At 27.9% G+C, this 15,045-nt stretch overlaps 1 non-coding gene across 1 annotated transcript; it reads left to right on the top strand.

The window, feature by feature from the left end:
* The first annotated feature begins 2,359 nt into the window (after positions 1-2,359).
* On the top strand, positions 2,360-2,462 carry LOC125850808 (U6 spliceosomal RNA). The gene has a single exon (XR_007444849.1). It is a non-coding gene; the product is annotated as a U6 spliceosomal RNA (small nuclear RNA).
* Positions 2,463-15,045: the final 12,583 nt, after the last annotated feature.

The raw sequence follows: 15,045 nt of genomic DNA, 5'->3' as shown, positions 1-15,045 counted from the left end.
GCCGCGCCATATATATCTCTTCAATAATAAAGTGTAATTATAATTACCAACAAGGGTTGTGATGGAATGGTAAATATTCCTTCATTCTTAACTAGAGGTCTCGGATTCAAGTTAATCCGGATTTAGTCATCGATCTTTGTTCCATTATTCAACTTGGAATAATATTGATCTATACACTCAAGTGTCACCAATGATTTTGCAGACCACAAATGCAATATAATATCGCCAAAACCATTTATTAAAAAGAAGCCAAGAGCCTCAAAAGCCTTCAACTCTCCTCCTTAAAGTGTAAGGACCAAAGAGACGATACATCATTAGTTATACTACTCTTTTTAATATACACGAAAACAGAGCAACTTGACAAGTTGAAATTGTTCGAAATGATCAAATATCACACAATCCCAAGTAAATCGTATTTTTTCTTCATTTGAGCTTATGGCTCCCTTTTTGTTATAATTGAAAAAAGGATTTTGGCCCTTCTTTCCGAAAAATTTTAAATTTATCGCACATTTTTGCCACCTATTATATGCTCTTGAATGTGGTTGTTCTTTTGCAAAAAATTGAGTCTTGGTTCTAATCAATATCGATGAATTTAATAGTGCTCTCAATCAAACGAACATGAATGCGCAGCTACGATGAGGCCAAATGAACATGTAATTGAACAGTAGTAATAGATTTCTTTAACATTTAGCGGTAATTGAATTGATTAATGTCATTGCTTTTAGAGTCATTAATTAGCATCTTTAATGACATTTATACAAAATGTTGATTATAAATATCATACTTATTTAATTTATTATCGTCGCTAAATATAATATATCAATAATTATATTATTTTCGCTAAATAATTACCGTTAAATCCTTCATTTTATTGTAGTGGTGACACATAAGAGATGACAAGTGCTGAAAAGAAGGAAATCCAATGGGCATTACGTGAAATAATGAACTATTTCTTCATGCATTATCCCAATATATTTTTGTATGCATATACTAATTTAGTACAATATTAAGTATAGATGATATGAGTTGAACATTTTATACTCAAAATAAACATTAACATGATACTAAGCCGCGCCATATATATCTCTTCAATAATTAAGTGTAATTGTAATTACCAACAAGGGTTGTGGTAGAATGGTAAATATTCCTTCGTTCTTAACCAGAGGTCTCGGGTTTAAGTAAATCCGGATTTAGTCATCGATCTTTGTTCCATTATTCAACTTGGAATAATATTGANACATTTAGCGGTAATTGAATTGATTAATGTCATTGCTTTTAGAGTCATTAATTAGCATCTTTAATGACATTTATACAAGATGTTGATTATAAATATCATACTTATTTAATTTATTATCATCGCTAAATATAATATATCAATAATTATATTATTGTCGCTAAATAATTACCGTTAAATCCTTCATTTTATTGTAGTGGTGACACATAAGAGATGACAAGTGCTGAAAAGAAGGAAATCCAATGGGCATTACGTGAAATAATTATGAACTATTTCTTCATGCATTATCCCAACATATTTTTGTATGCATATACTAATTTAGTACAATATTAAGTATAGATGATATGAGTTGAACATTTTATACTCAAAATAAACATTAACATGATACTAAGCCGCGCCATATATATCTCTTCAATAATTAAGTGTAATTGTAATTACCAACAAGGGTTGTGATGGAATGGTAAATATTCCTTCATTCTTAACTAGAGGTCTCGGATTCAAGTTAATCCGAATTTAGTCATCGATATTTGTTCCATTATTCAACTTGGAATAATATTGATCTATACACTCAAGTGTCACCAATGATTTTGCAGACCACAAATGCAATATAATATCGCCAAAACCATTTATTAAAAAGAAGCCAAGAGCCTCAAAAGCCTTCAACTCTCCTCGTTAAAGTGTAAGGACCAAAGAGAGGATACATCATTAGTTATACTACTCTTTTTAATATACACGAAAATAGAGCAACTTGACAAGTTGAAATTGTTCGAAATAATCAAATATCACACAATCCCAACAACATTAGTTTATCTATCTATCTATCTATAAGCTCAATATTGGTATTATTTTAGTTTATGAAAATATTGTAAATCGTGGCAACCAATCATCATTGTTTAGATGATATCTCATCTTCTCTTTTCTACTACTCTCTCATTTAACTAGCAGCAACATTCCCTTTTGACCATATATTTTGCCAGCCTGAGAACACTACAAGATTTGTATGTTTTAGAGTTTATAAAATGTAAAAGAGATAAATCTAGGGAAGGGCAACAATAAAAGTCAAATTGTTGAAATTTCAATAAATTAGCTAGAGAAGTATAGCTCAAACAGAAGTGCTTTAGAGTCGTCCCTTTGGGGACATCCGATAAAATTAGAATGATACAAAGGAGATTAACATGACCCTTACGTAAGAATGACACACACAAATCAAAAAACGATTTAAATATAATTTATTAACTAATTAAAATTATGAAAAATGATAGTGATATTTAAATAAAACATTAATTCTTTAATATATCATATGAGTGCCCTCAAAAGTACATATGATCTAATGATGAGTTTTAGAACAAGTAATGATCCTCAAAGAACAACTATTTAGCTAAAAAAAGACAATAATGAGCACTTTAGGAGCTAAATTGGATATATGAGAGCCTCTAAGTCTGAGTAGAAGCCCAAAACTCAATCAAGGTCGAGTTTGAGGATCAAAAATAAGTTTATATATCAAAGAACAAAAGAAAAACAATGGATTTATATATTTCAAATTAATTGATTAAAAATAATTGATTTATATTTTTCAAATTAATATGTTTCAATTGAATTAATAATAAAAACTAAAAGTACAAGATTTCTATGAACATCATGAAAATTGAAATGCATGTTTGACAAAAAAATTGATATTAAAAATAAAATGTCATAAATTATTAAAATATATATTTGACCGAAAGATAATCTATCAAGTCTAACTAAAAAATTAATGAATTGCCTTGTGAAATCTCAAGTCAATACTGCTAAAACAAATGAAAATTGAAAATATAACATAATTTTTAAATTCAAAACAAAAAATTTAACATAATACTCTTATGTCAAATTTCAACATAACATACATAAATATGATTTAAAAGAAAAGGAAAACGTAAGTCTATGACCTTACTCAAGAATGAATTCTACTTTAATTTAAAAATTAGAATACTAACAAAACTATGCAAATGAAAAAAATAAACATTACATAAAAAATAGATAATACGAAAAATTGCATGGAATCACATGATTTAAAGGTTGAGAATGAGAAGGAAATGAAATATAAGTAATATAAAATAATTTAAAAACAAATTATTAGATATTTTTAAAAAATAATAAAAAAAAAGATTTTAAAATAATAGAAATAAAACATAAATTAAAACGAAAAAAAATAGAAATTAAAAGAAGAAATTTAAAAACAATCAGCTTGTAATTACACCATGTAATTACTAGTAATTCAACCATGTAATTACTAGTAATTCATAAACCCTCCTTGAGAATTGGAGAGTGTAATTTTCAAGGCGACTTTAATTTCCAAACAAGCCCTTAGAGTCAATTTTGCCAAATGTTTTCCTGTTAGAGTAATTAGTACTTGTTTAGTTATACAATTTTATTTTATTTAAGCGGCTATTTAAATCCTAATGATTCCTGATATTTAAGAGAAATTCTCTCACATGTCTTTTCGTGAGAATTCGAAATTACCATTCCTGTTAGATTTTGGTCTAGAGATCATGTATTGCTCACCTCTCTCCCTATCTATCTATATTTAGAATGTATCTCGAAAAATACATGTATTTAGTATAATTTGCATGTATTTAAGATACGTTGACTCTCTCACTCATCTCTCTATATATGTATAATTGTATCTGATTTGAAGTCTGGTATGAATATATACTCTTTTACCATTTTCGAACGTTTGTGTAATTCGATGGTTTTTCCTTAAAAAAATATTACAATAGTTTGTTTAGAAGAATTTCAAAAAGTCTAATTCAAAGTTAAACAATTTAAATGATAAAATTGTCAATTGAATACGACATGAGGAGCCTAATTAATTAATCCATAGTACTTCTCAACTCTTTTCTTTTTCTTATTTTCTTCTTCATAAAGAGAGCTAAATGACCATATAATTAGCAAAGTTTTTGCTACAACCGACGTAGTTTTCAAATACCTTATTAGTACATATTTTCCTTCAATTTCAAGTTTTTGTTAACTTTTCCATGAAATAAATATAGTTTGCCCTACTTGTCTTCTTAGCTTATGCATATTATATTGTTCGACCAAGAACATGAATGTCTCAGTTGTTTTACCAATTTTTGCGGTTCTCCATTAATTCATTTAATATTTTTGTCACCCTGTGGAGCTTTTAATAATAAAGTCAAAATGATAACATTAATTAAATGTCTAAATTTATTGGTTTAGATGTCCAATTCAATTATTAATCACGTCCCTTTTGTCTTACATGCAATTGTTATGACGTGCATGGAGAATTTAGGATTTTCATAATGCAGGTGCATTACTAAAACAAAAGTTGTATTAAGTGAAAATTGATTCATACTCCCTTCATCCCTAATTATTTGTTCATATTTCCTTTTTTAGTTGTCCCTAATTACTTGTCAATTTTGACAAATTAAGAAAAATAATTTTTTTTACCTATTATACCCTCAATTAATTACTTTGAAAAAGATAGAGCTTCTTGAAAATATTAAGTTTTAATTCATCCACTTCATGATTAATAGGGGTAAACTGGTAAACTCACTATAATCAGGAACTAAGCAAGTAATTTTTAAGATGAATAACCCATTATTTTAACCAAGTGAACTATTTAGTCGTATTATAGCATGGTGCCAAATATAATAGTGCACCAATTTTATTTTTCTTAAAATATAAAATATTTAGTTTTTGCAAAAAGATCACAAATTATGTGATCATATTCTTGCCTATAATTTTTTCCCTGGGTGCACGTGTGGTGTTTTTTGTTAAATTTGTTTCATAACACAAAAACAATTAGTTCCTTCCCTTTACTTTAACTTATTCACTAATTCAAATTAAAATAGATTTTTATTTTTATTATTAATATTTATTACTTATTATTAAATTATTTTTCAAAATTTAATACTAACCATTAATTAATATGTAATATGAATATTATCGTAAAATATTCATATCAATCATAATTAATTAAGGAGAATGTAAAATTTAAAGTGAATAATTAAAAATAAACCGACAGAGTAAAATGCCTTCTCTATAAAGTTGGAAGGGTCGAATTAACTAACAAACATAAAGAGTTTTTTTTTAAGTACTTAATTTGCAATAATTTATTATAGATTGATTCCTCTTTGTCTTCATAAAAAGTTTATTAATTCTAATCGCATAAGATTGTTGACAAGACAAATTAAGGGACATTTTTTTTGTTTTTAAAAAAAACGACCAACACATGAATTTGTTTCTACTTCAATTTTACGTAAGAATCAGAGAATATGTTTATAAGAGACATCGTGAATTAGTAGTTAAATTAAGTAATTAAAAATAAATGAGGTGTGTCGTCTAGCTAATTATTAAATTAAGCATACATTAACATAATTGTCATATCAAAGTTGCTTTCTTAAACTTAGGTAGAGTATCAAAAAGTTTATTAACTAATGCAGTGCTGATGAGCTATGATTAGATTCTCCAAAGATTTTATTTTGGATAAACAAATATTTTCCATAACAAAATGAATTATTAAACTTTACTTATATATATGCAAATGAAATTAAAACTAATGTAATTTGGTGTACATTGAATGTAGTAGATAAACGCATACTCACTCATGTTTTAGATTCAAATGTGATCTATTTATATGTCTATGTGACATATTCACTACTTATTCTAAATCTACTTGTGTCTATTATAATCATTAATTAATAATTAATATAATTTAATTAATGATTGAGAAAAGACCAACATATAAAATAAAAAGGGTCTGTATCTATCCATCAGAGTTGTGGTGGAGTGGTAAGTCTTCCTTCATCATTAATCAGAGATCACTGGCTATCAGAAAGACTAGAACTCAGGTCTCAGGTTTGAATTCCAGATTTAATCAGGCTCTAATATGAATACGGAATATCGGATCGGATAAAAAAAAATAAAAAAAAGGTCTGTATCTAACTATTACTATCATTTCATTCTATTCAATGAGCATCGATCAGACTAATTATTGTTAAACAATTCTATCAATTTTTTGCCAATGAGTTTCCAGCTTTCCCATTTTTGCACGCTTACAAGTTGACAACTTGCTCAGCTACGCCTTGACATTTTGACATTTCTACTATATTAATTTATATTCTATATAAATTATTATTTATGTTATTTAATAAGAGATTTGATTTTGTAATTTTTTTTTTATATAAATTTACTTATTTATAATTTTATCTTTTTTTTATTAGAAAATTTATTTTTACACATAAGAGATCTGAGAATGTCATTTTCTTTTATTAAATTTGTAGGTAGTAATAAAAGAAGGTTATTTCTCTTATTTTCAAGTTGTTGAACCTATCGGCTTTTGCTCTAGTCTCGATCGATAGCGATTAGACTACCTTTATAAGCCTTCTTATCCTTAATTGTGTGTGAGCAATTAATTGTGACAAGTCGACTTATCATAATGAAAGCATCTACAAGTTATTTTTTGGCAGGTGAAGTTATCCTCATGTGTGTTAAAAAGCCACTAAATAAATATAAATAATTGATTTTGAATGACATAAATCAAATGAGTTGTGATAAAGATCTCAAACTCGAATTCACAAAATTAAAATCTTTAATTTATCTCAAGCTGTAGATAATTTACTTGTAATTATATTTTAAATGACTTGATATATAAAATAATCTATAATTTATCTAAAACTATAGATAATTTCTTTTTTGTTCTTCTTTTAATTTGTTATTTAATTTTATAATCTAAAAGTATAAAATAAATATTTGCGGGGACCAATATTAAATATTCATATATCCTAAGTGAGTATTTTCATTATATATGGATAATCCAAGCTGAAATGGTCACGTCTACAGTTACCACACTAGACATGATAACAAGATAAGGTAATCCAAATAAACGTCTAAAGTTACTCTAACTTTTAGTGTTATTAATTTGACTATTTAAAACTTTTTCTTATTGTATCAATCATTTGCTGGCCTATCACACAACTTGCATCAAGTTAAAAATAATTTTTGAATTTAAATTTCATTTTTTCTCATGCTGCTAAATTTTGATGATGATTAAAGATTGAATTAATTTATTGCTATTTTTAGATGTATAATACTCAATTAAAACTTATTCAGAACTCATTGCATCAGCTATTTTTATTTTTTTACCTTTGATTATTTTAACTTGCATATTGAAGATCTATTTGTGACTCCATTCGTAATCAAATGTACAATTCAATCATTATATTATTCTAACTCGATATCAGCCATTTCTACTTATTTGATATTTGAAGATAATTAATATGGAACAAATATCTACTTTTCTTAGTGAAATATTAGTATATATGGACGCCACTTTTGTATGACTTTTACTTTTTATTTATTTTTTTAATTGAAAAAATAGCTCGGTGCAACTAAACTTCATATGCTTTGTTCAGTTTGATGTTTAATGGGACAAGTACGTAGTGGTTATTTGAGTAAAATAATATTGATAATTGAATAGCCACATAAAGTCAATATAGATATTATAGCTAAAAAGAACCAATATAGAAAAAACTTATTTTAGACTATCACAAGTTTTAAAAGTCTTTTTTTTTCTTCTTAAATTTATATCAAGTCAAACTAACTCGTATAAAATAGGACGGAGAGAATATATCAAATAAAAACAAGTTTGGCTTCTCGTCGGTGGTGCTACAAGCTGGATTTTCTTTTTTTTGTTGAATATGCAAATTTTGATTTTTTTTTCTTCTCAAATTATGATTTATGAGGCTATCAGTTACCTCCAACAATAAAAAGAGGACATAAAAAAAGCTAAAATTAGCAAATTAGTCAAACTCCCTAACATAATTATTAAAAAGTATCTACACTTTAAAATAATTCTTGAAAATGTTAATATTTTAGCAAATAAAATGTATCCTAATATAGTTTTTTCTTTACTTTTAATTCTCAAATCATGCCCCACATTCAACTAATTTTACTCTCCTATACGTGAAAAGAAAAAAAAAATTATCATTACCCACTTTCCCTCTTTCTAGGTTTTTACCCCAAAATCTTCCTTTCTCTCTCTGGAGTTTTTTCACCATTGTTCTCTCCTTTTCTTGTCTAAGAAAATCACCTCTTCTACTTTCCTCCAATTTGTTCAAGAAATCTCACAATTCCTTCAAAATATTTTTCACCCCGGATAAAGGTAAATACATTGTCACCAAGTATCTTTTGATTTCCAATATTGGGTGCTGAAGATTTCGAAGAACTTGTTGAAGACCAAGTTGAGGAAGAACAATTTTCTATTAGTTTGTTTTTTTATTTATAGTTTTTTTTTTTAGAATTTTGTATCCTTTCTCAATTAATATTCTAATATGTATGTATGCTATTAATATTTGTATTCATTCAAAATCTCATGTTGCATAGTTTATGAATCAATATTTGTTCCTAATTTGAATTCATCCCAAAGGTATGCCAACTAGATATGTATTTTATTTATAGGAAGATGGTTTGTTTTGTTTTGTTTTATAATTTTTTTTAGAATTTTGTATCCTTTCTCAATTTGTATTCAAAACAGTATGTATGCTATTAATATTTATATTTATTCAAAAATTATGTTGCATAGTTTATAGTTTATGAATCTGGTATTGTTTCTAATTTGTATTCATTCTAAAAGTATGACAACTAGTTATGTATTTTATTTAAGAATGATTGCAACAAATATTCACTTATTCCTTTTCAGTTTTATATTTCATTCTCACTTTTTCATCATACTGTTTTTTGTATTTTATATATTATTATATAAAATACAACATAAAAACTAGAATGAATACAAACACAAATAAAATACATATTGGAATGAAAAATATACATGAATACAAATACGTTTCTCAAATAACTATAGATTCATTTGGCATAACTATTGGAATGAATACAAACTAATAAAAATATACAAGTTTCATTATACAAAATACAACATGAAAACTATAATGAATACAAATAATATACATATTGGAATGAATATGATTTAAAAAAGGTTACAAAATTCTGGGAAAAAAAATAAAAATATATTGTGAAAAAGGCGCACGTTTGAGTTTTCTTTTAAAAAATGTAATTGATAAGAAAATTAAGTGATATTTACCTTTTTTGAAATATTCTCTCCCTTGATTTTGTCCCTTATTAAATAATTGTATTCTTTCAAATTAAACAAATTAAGAAAATGTGGCTAAAGGATCCAATTAAATGCTAAAATATTGACATTTTGAAAATTTTCCCATAAAAAAACGAGAGATATTTAAGATTTAAGTAGAAGTTGAACACAAAAAACAAAATCACGAGTATATGTGTATATATATATATACATTTTTACAATGTATAATGAATGTTGATAAATAGTGTATATTTGTTGTATATAATATCGATACACCTTTATAATATGCATACACAATAGATACATTTTATCTCCATCCACTGTAACCACGGTAATATTCTACACTTATTATTATTTTATGTAATATATAATTTGTGTATAATAAATGTATACTTAATATATAACATATACACACTAATTTTTCACACATAATAAAGTTAGTTTACAGTAATTATACAAGATGTAAATGATGGAGCACTGAAGAACCGACACATTACGACCAAAAAATATTTTTTCTCTAACAATGACCATTATTTTCCTCCATCTTTCATCTTTTGTTATAATTCTTCCAAAAAAAAAAAATATATTAGAGAATATAGGCATTTGATTTAAATAGGATCTGGTCACTGAATGCAGCCCAATCGACATAGTCTTCAAACTATATATATATATATATATATATATATATATTTGTAATGCGCGCTGAATATCTATAAATGATGTATTTATAAATAAGGTATATGTGTTATAATTAAAATGCATTTTCTAATTTCATTTAAATTTATCTACTTATATGTATATCTGCGAGAGGTCGTGAGTTCGTTTCTCGCAACACCCCCCAAAAATACAGAAAATACAGAAAGTACAGAAAATAAAATACAGAAAATACAGAAAGTACAGAAAATAAAATACAGAAAATACAGGAAGTACAGAAAATTTAACAAATACAGAAAATTACAATAGAGTTTAGATAACGGAAACCACAGAACTAATACTTCACAGAATGGAGACAGCGAATACGGCAAATACAACAGAATATAGAAATTCAAGATTTTTGTAAATCCTACTCAGTACTCCCTCTTACTCTGGTCTGGTCATGTTTATCTCATACATTCCTGTTTTTCCCTTTCTTTTTTTTTTTTATTTTTTATGCTACTACCCCGTTCATCTCTTCCTTTTAACCTGTATTCTTAAAAACTTCTTCATTAACCCCACCCCGGAGATGGCCAACAAGACGTCCTGTAATTTTTGCGGACTTTTTTAATGCCTTAAAAACATCCTAGGAATTTACAGGTTAATCCATCGTTGTTATTAAGAAGTTAAAAGTCTAACCATATACTAAGGGTAGTGTTATACTACAAACATATTTACATATTAAGGCGAACATGATTTAAAACATACATACTTTACATATATTTTTAGGGAAAATTACAGGAAACATAAGAGACTTACATGACTTAGACGAAGAGAGGTTTCCCTTTCGGGAACCCTGACTGACTCTTACACACTTAAAACGAACCTTTTTACAAGTTGAATATTACAAGAGGGATTTTTAGGAATTTTTGGATTGAGTAGTGGAGATTATTTTTCTGAACATTGGGAAGGGGAATATGTTGTGTTTTTTCTCTTTTTGGTTCTTTTTTCTTGTTTTTCTTAAGTGTTGAGGAGTGTCTTTATATAGAGGTTGAGGGGGATTTAACATAAAGCGTGGAAGAATCCTAATGGCCAAACGTGGCCGACTCACTAAAATAATGGAATGAAAAGTAACGGCCTAAAATTGGCCAACATTAGCTCAAATAATTCATGCCGGGTACACATTTGGGCCCATCGCACATGCATTATTTTCACTTCACAAGACTTTAACACAAAATAATTCACAAGACTTTAAGACGCGTGCTTATTAGTTTTTTCCTCCTTGGAGGATAGTGATAAAGTAAGCACTCACACGACAAATGTGGGCATACCCACATGGCACACTTTTATTCCTACTTTAAATTATCGTCTTGTTTTGTCTTGTTCTCTTTCTTCTTTCTTCATTTTGTCTTCAGGTATCAAAGTTGTGAAGGGCTTCGGAATCAAAACTCATTCCTGAATCATCATCTGCATTTGGATTTTGAGCATCTTGATAATATGAATGTTCTCGATAGTCTTCTTCTCCTGAACTGTTGGATCTGGTTATGTTATTTTTAGTATTTCTTGGACTAGTATTAGGTCTGTTTCGTTCTGTATCTGGTACTAGTCTGTCTCCGTTTGGATCTGAATTTGGTGGAGTAATTACATGTTTATCTTGTCTTTGTTGGAAAAACTGTTCTAAAGTCTTTTTTATTATGCTCTCTATTTTATCATGCTTTTTCTTTTTATGGAGCATAGTCTTCTTTGTTGTTGTCTCTACCTGAATAAATGATCTGGGTAACCTTCGCCGGGATGAAGAACCTTCACCTTCACTTTTTGGCAAAGTGACAGCCATAAACGGGTTTGATGTGTCTTTACCGGCTACCGTTTGAACTGGACTAGCTGTATCTTTATTATCCGATACAGTGGATCTTTTTGCATTCGTTGGGGAATGCACACCCTGCTCATCCATTTTTTCCAGAGATGAAAAACTCTTTTCTGAAGTCTGTGTACTGATATCAATCTTCTGAATTGAGTCTTTACCTTTGAGTGATTTTATCTGCTCCATTAGTTTAGTGTTTTCTTGGAGTAATGCTTCCACCTTTGCATTTAATCTTTTGAAGGCCTCGGTCATTGAAGAACAATGGTCACAAAAGATTATTTTGTCGGTGTCTTTTTGGATATTGTATTGAGGGGTCTTTTGGGGATTTTGTCTGAGGGCTGGAGAGATATAGTAATTTGGACCAAGTTTCCCTCTTGCATAATCTAGTGCTTCAATAAAATCATTAAAACCTTTAAAAAGAGGAGTTTTAACTCCGTTTATAGATTCTACTACTTCTATCCATGTTTGAAAAATACCGTTAGTCTTACCATGTATTACCACATAATATTTAAATTTATTCTCTCTACTTTTGTCTGTAAAGTATTGACATAAAGCATTTAATGAAGCTATAAAATATTTATTGTCTTTTTTATTATATGTCATCCATAAATTGTCTACTAAGCATTTCTGAGGTTTGTCTAACACACATTCTGGCAATTGTCTAAAAGATAAATTTGAATTCGGGTAACATATTAAATTATGTTTACCGAAGTAAATACGATCCATCATATCTATTGATGGTGTCTGAGGTCTAAACTTCATGTTACCTAATACAGTCTGAGCGTATGTGTCTGATGCTGAGGCTACTCCTTTGCCCTTGTCTATTGAACTGGTTGGTCTCATGCTGAAAACAAAATTATACTTAAGTTATTTTAATATTTATTCTACTTAACTGATCCGCTAGACTATTATTTTTTCCTTTTATATATTCAAAAATAACATTTGGATATATAGATATAGTATCCATAAAATTTAGCCATCTTCTCTTGCTACTAGCTTTTTGATTTATTTTTTGATGAAATTTAACTATGGCTTCACAGTCAGTTCGTACTAATATCTCATTTTTATTTAAAATATATAACTTAAAACTATTAAGACCATATATTATTACTAAAACTTCGGCATCTATACTGCTCATATTTCCTTTTTCTTTATATTTTCCACTTTGATACGCACAAATTTTTTCTTCTATCTTGTCGCTGTATTTATTGGGTCTAGCTTTTAACACAGCTCCCCATCCTTGGAAACTACCGTCGGTTTCAATTATTAAATAATCAGTTTCTAGTGGTATACTTAATTCTGGAATATTTTTAACTTTCTCTTTAATTTGTTGGACTAATTTAATGTCTTCTATATTGAAATGTTTTTGCCCTTTGCTACCAGTTTTAGAGTATAGTGGTCCTGCTGTTTTCCTGAATCTTTAATAAAATTCCTAGCATAATTTACTAGTCCTAAAAATTTTTGTAAATCTTTTGTATTATCTAATTTATCCGGCATATCTAAAACTTTTGTTGCTATATGTGGTTGTAATTTAATTTTACCTTCTCCTAATGTTACTCCTAGAAAATTTATATGGTTTTTACATAATTCCATTTTCTTTTTACTTACTATTATTCCATTTTTCACAAATAATCTAAATACTGTCTGTAGATGTCCTAAATGTTCTTTAATATCTTTACTGAATATTAAGATATCATCTACATATACTAAGACAAACCTTTTATAGTCACCAAATATAGTGTCCATTTTTCTTTGAAATATTGGAGGGGCAGTTTTTAGTCCAAATGGCATGGCTAACCATTCAAAATGTCCTTCCGGGCATGTGAATGCTGTCCATTCTATACTTTCTTCATGCATTTTTACCTGCCAATATCCTGACTTACAGTCGAATTTACTAAATATTCTTTTTCCTTGGATTCGATTGATTAATTCATTTTTATCAGGTAATTTATATGCATCAGTTCTTGTATTATCATTAAGTCTTTTGTAATTAATTACCATTCTTGCTTTACCTCTTACTATTTCACTATGATTTCTAACCATAAATGCTGCTGATCTATGTTTTGATGTAGATCTTCTTATTACTCCTAAATTTAGTAATTCTTTTATTTGTACACTAAAGTCTTCCAAGTCTTGATTAGTTGCTTCAATGGTAGCTGTTTTTATTATGTATTCAGGGTTTATGATATTTAATTTACATACTACTTTATTATTTTCCCAGTATTTTAAAGGTTTTTCTCCTATTATTTCCATTTCGTCTAATATTCTTACTATGTTTTCTAAGTCCTTAGGACTTCTAATTGTACCTATCCTGTTGATTCATGTTTGGAAATTATATAATTCATTTTCTACTTCTATTATAGTATAATCTTTTTCTCTTATATCATATTCTTTTTCTTCCTCGTATTGTTCTGTTTGACCTAAATCTTTACAACATTGGCTTTTATCTTTGCAGTTTTTACAACATATCTGTGAACTATCATTTTCAGAAGTGCTTGGAGATATATCAGCTTGTCTTCCTTTTGTTTCAAATTTAATAATTTGTACCGGTGTATAAGTAAGATGTTTAAAGAATATTACCCCATCTCTTGTAATTAATGTTCCCCGTTATTTTGTATCATAAATTTTAATCCTAATACAAAATCTACATTTATGTTTAGATCTCTTACCCATATCCTGTCAAGTGTATACATTGGTTTATAAAATTCATTACATGTATTTATAAAACTTACCTAAGTCTTTCCGATATAATGTTGGTAGGTATTGTATGTTCCATCCATTTGCATTGCTGCAATTGGCTTGTCTAATGTCCTGATTAATTTTGGGGGTAAAATCTTTTTATTTATTATGCTACCTGTACATCCTGTGTCTACTAATGCTAAAGTTTCTAGCTCCATATCTTGTATTTTAAGTTTGGCTAGGACTTTAATAGTAGTGGATTTTTTATCTTCATTACATATGAAATTCTCATAATGGTTTTCTCTAGTTTCTATATTCATTAATTCTGCTTCTTGGGTAGATAGATGTGTTGTACATCTCCCTTTCTTCTGATTCTGTATTTTCTTCAAGTTTTTGCTTTCCTTTTTCTAAAGATATTACCTTTTGCTCGAGTTCGTTTATTCTATTTTCTAATGTTATTAGTCGTAAATTTATTGTATCATTATTTATATCTATCTTTTCAAGTCCTTTTATTTTTATTTTTAACAGGTT

This window comes from Solanum stenotomum, unplaced genomic scaffold (genome assembly GCF_019186545.1).
Source record: "Solanum stenotomum isolate F172 unplaced genomic scaffold, ASM1918654v1 scaffold19363, whole genome shotgun sequence".
NCBI classification, from domain to species: Eukaryota; Viridiplantae; Streptophyta; class Magnoliopsida; order Solanales; family Solanaceae; genus Solanum; species Solanum stenotomum.
This window is presented reverse-complemented; position numbering and strand designations above follow the sequence as displayed.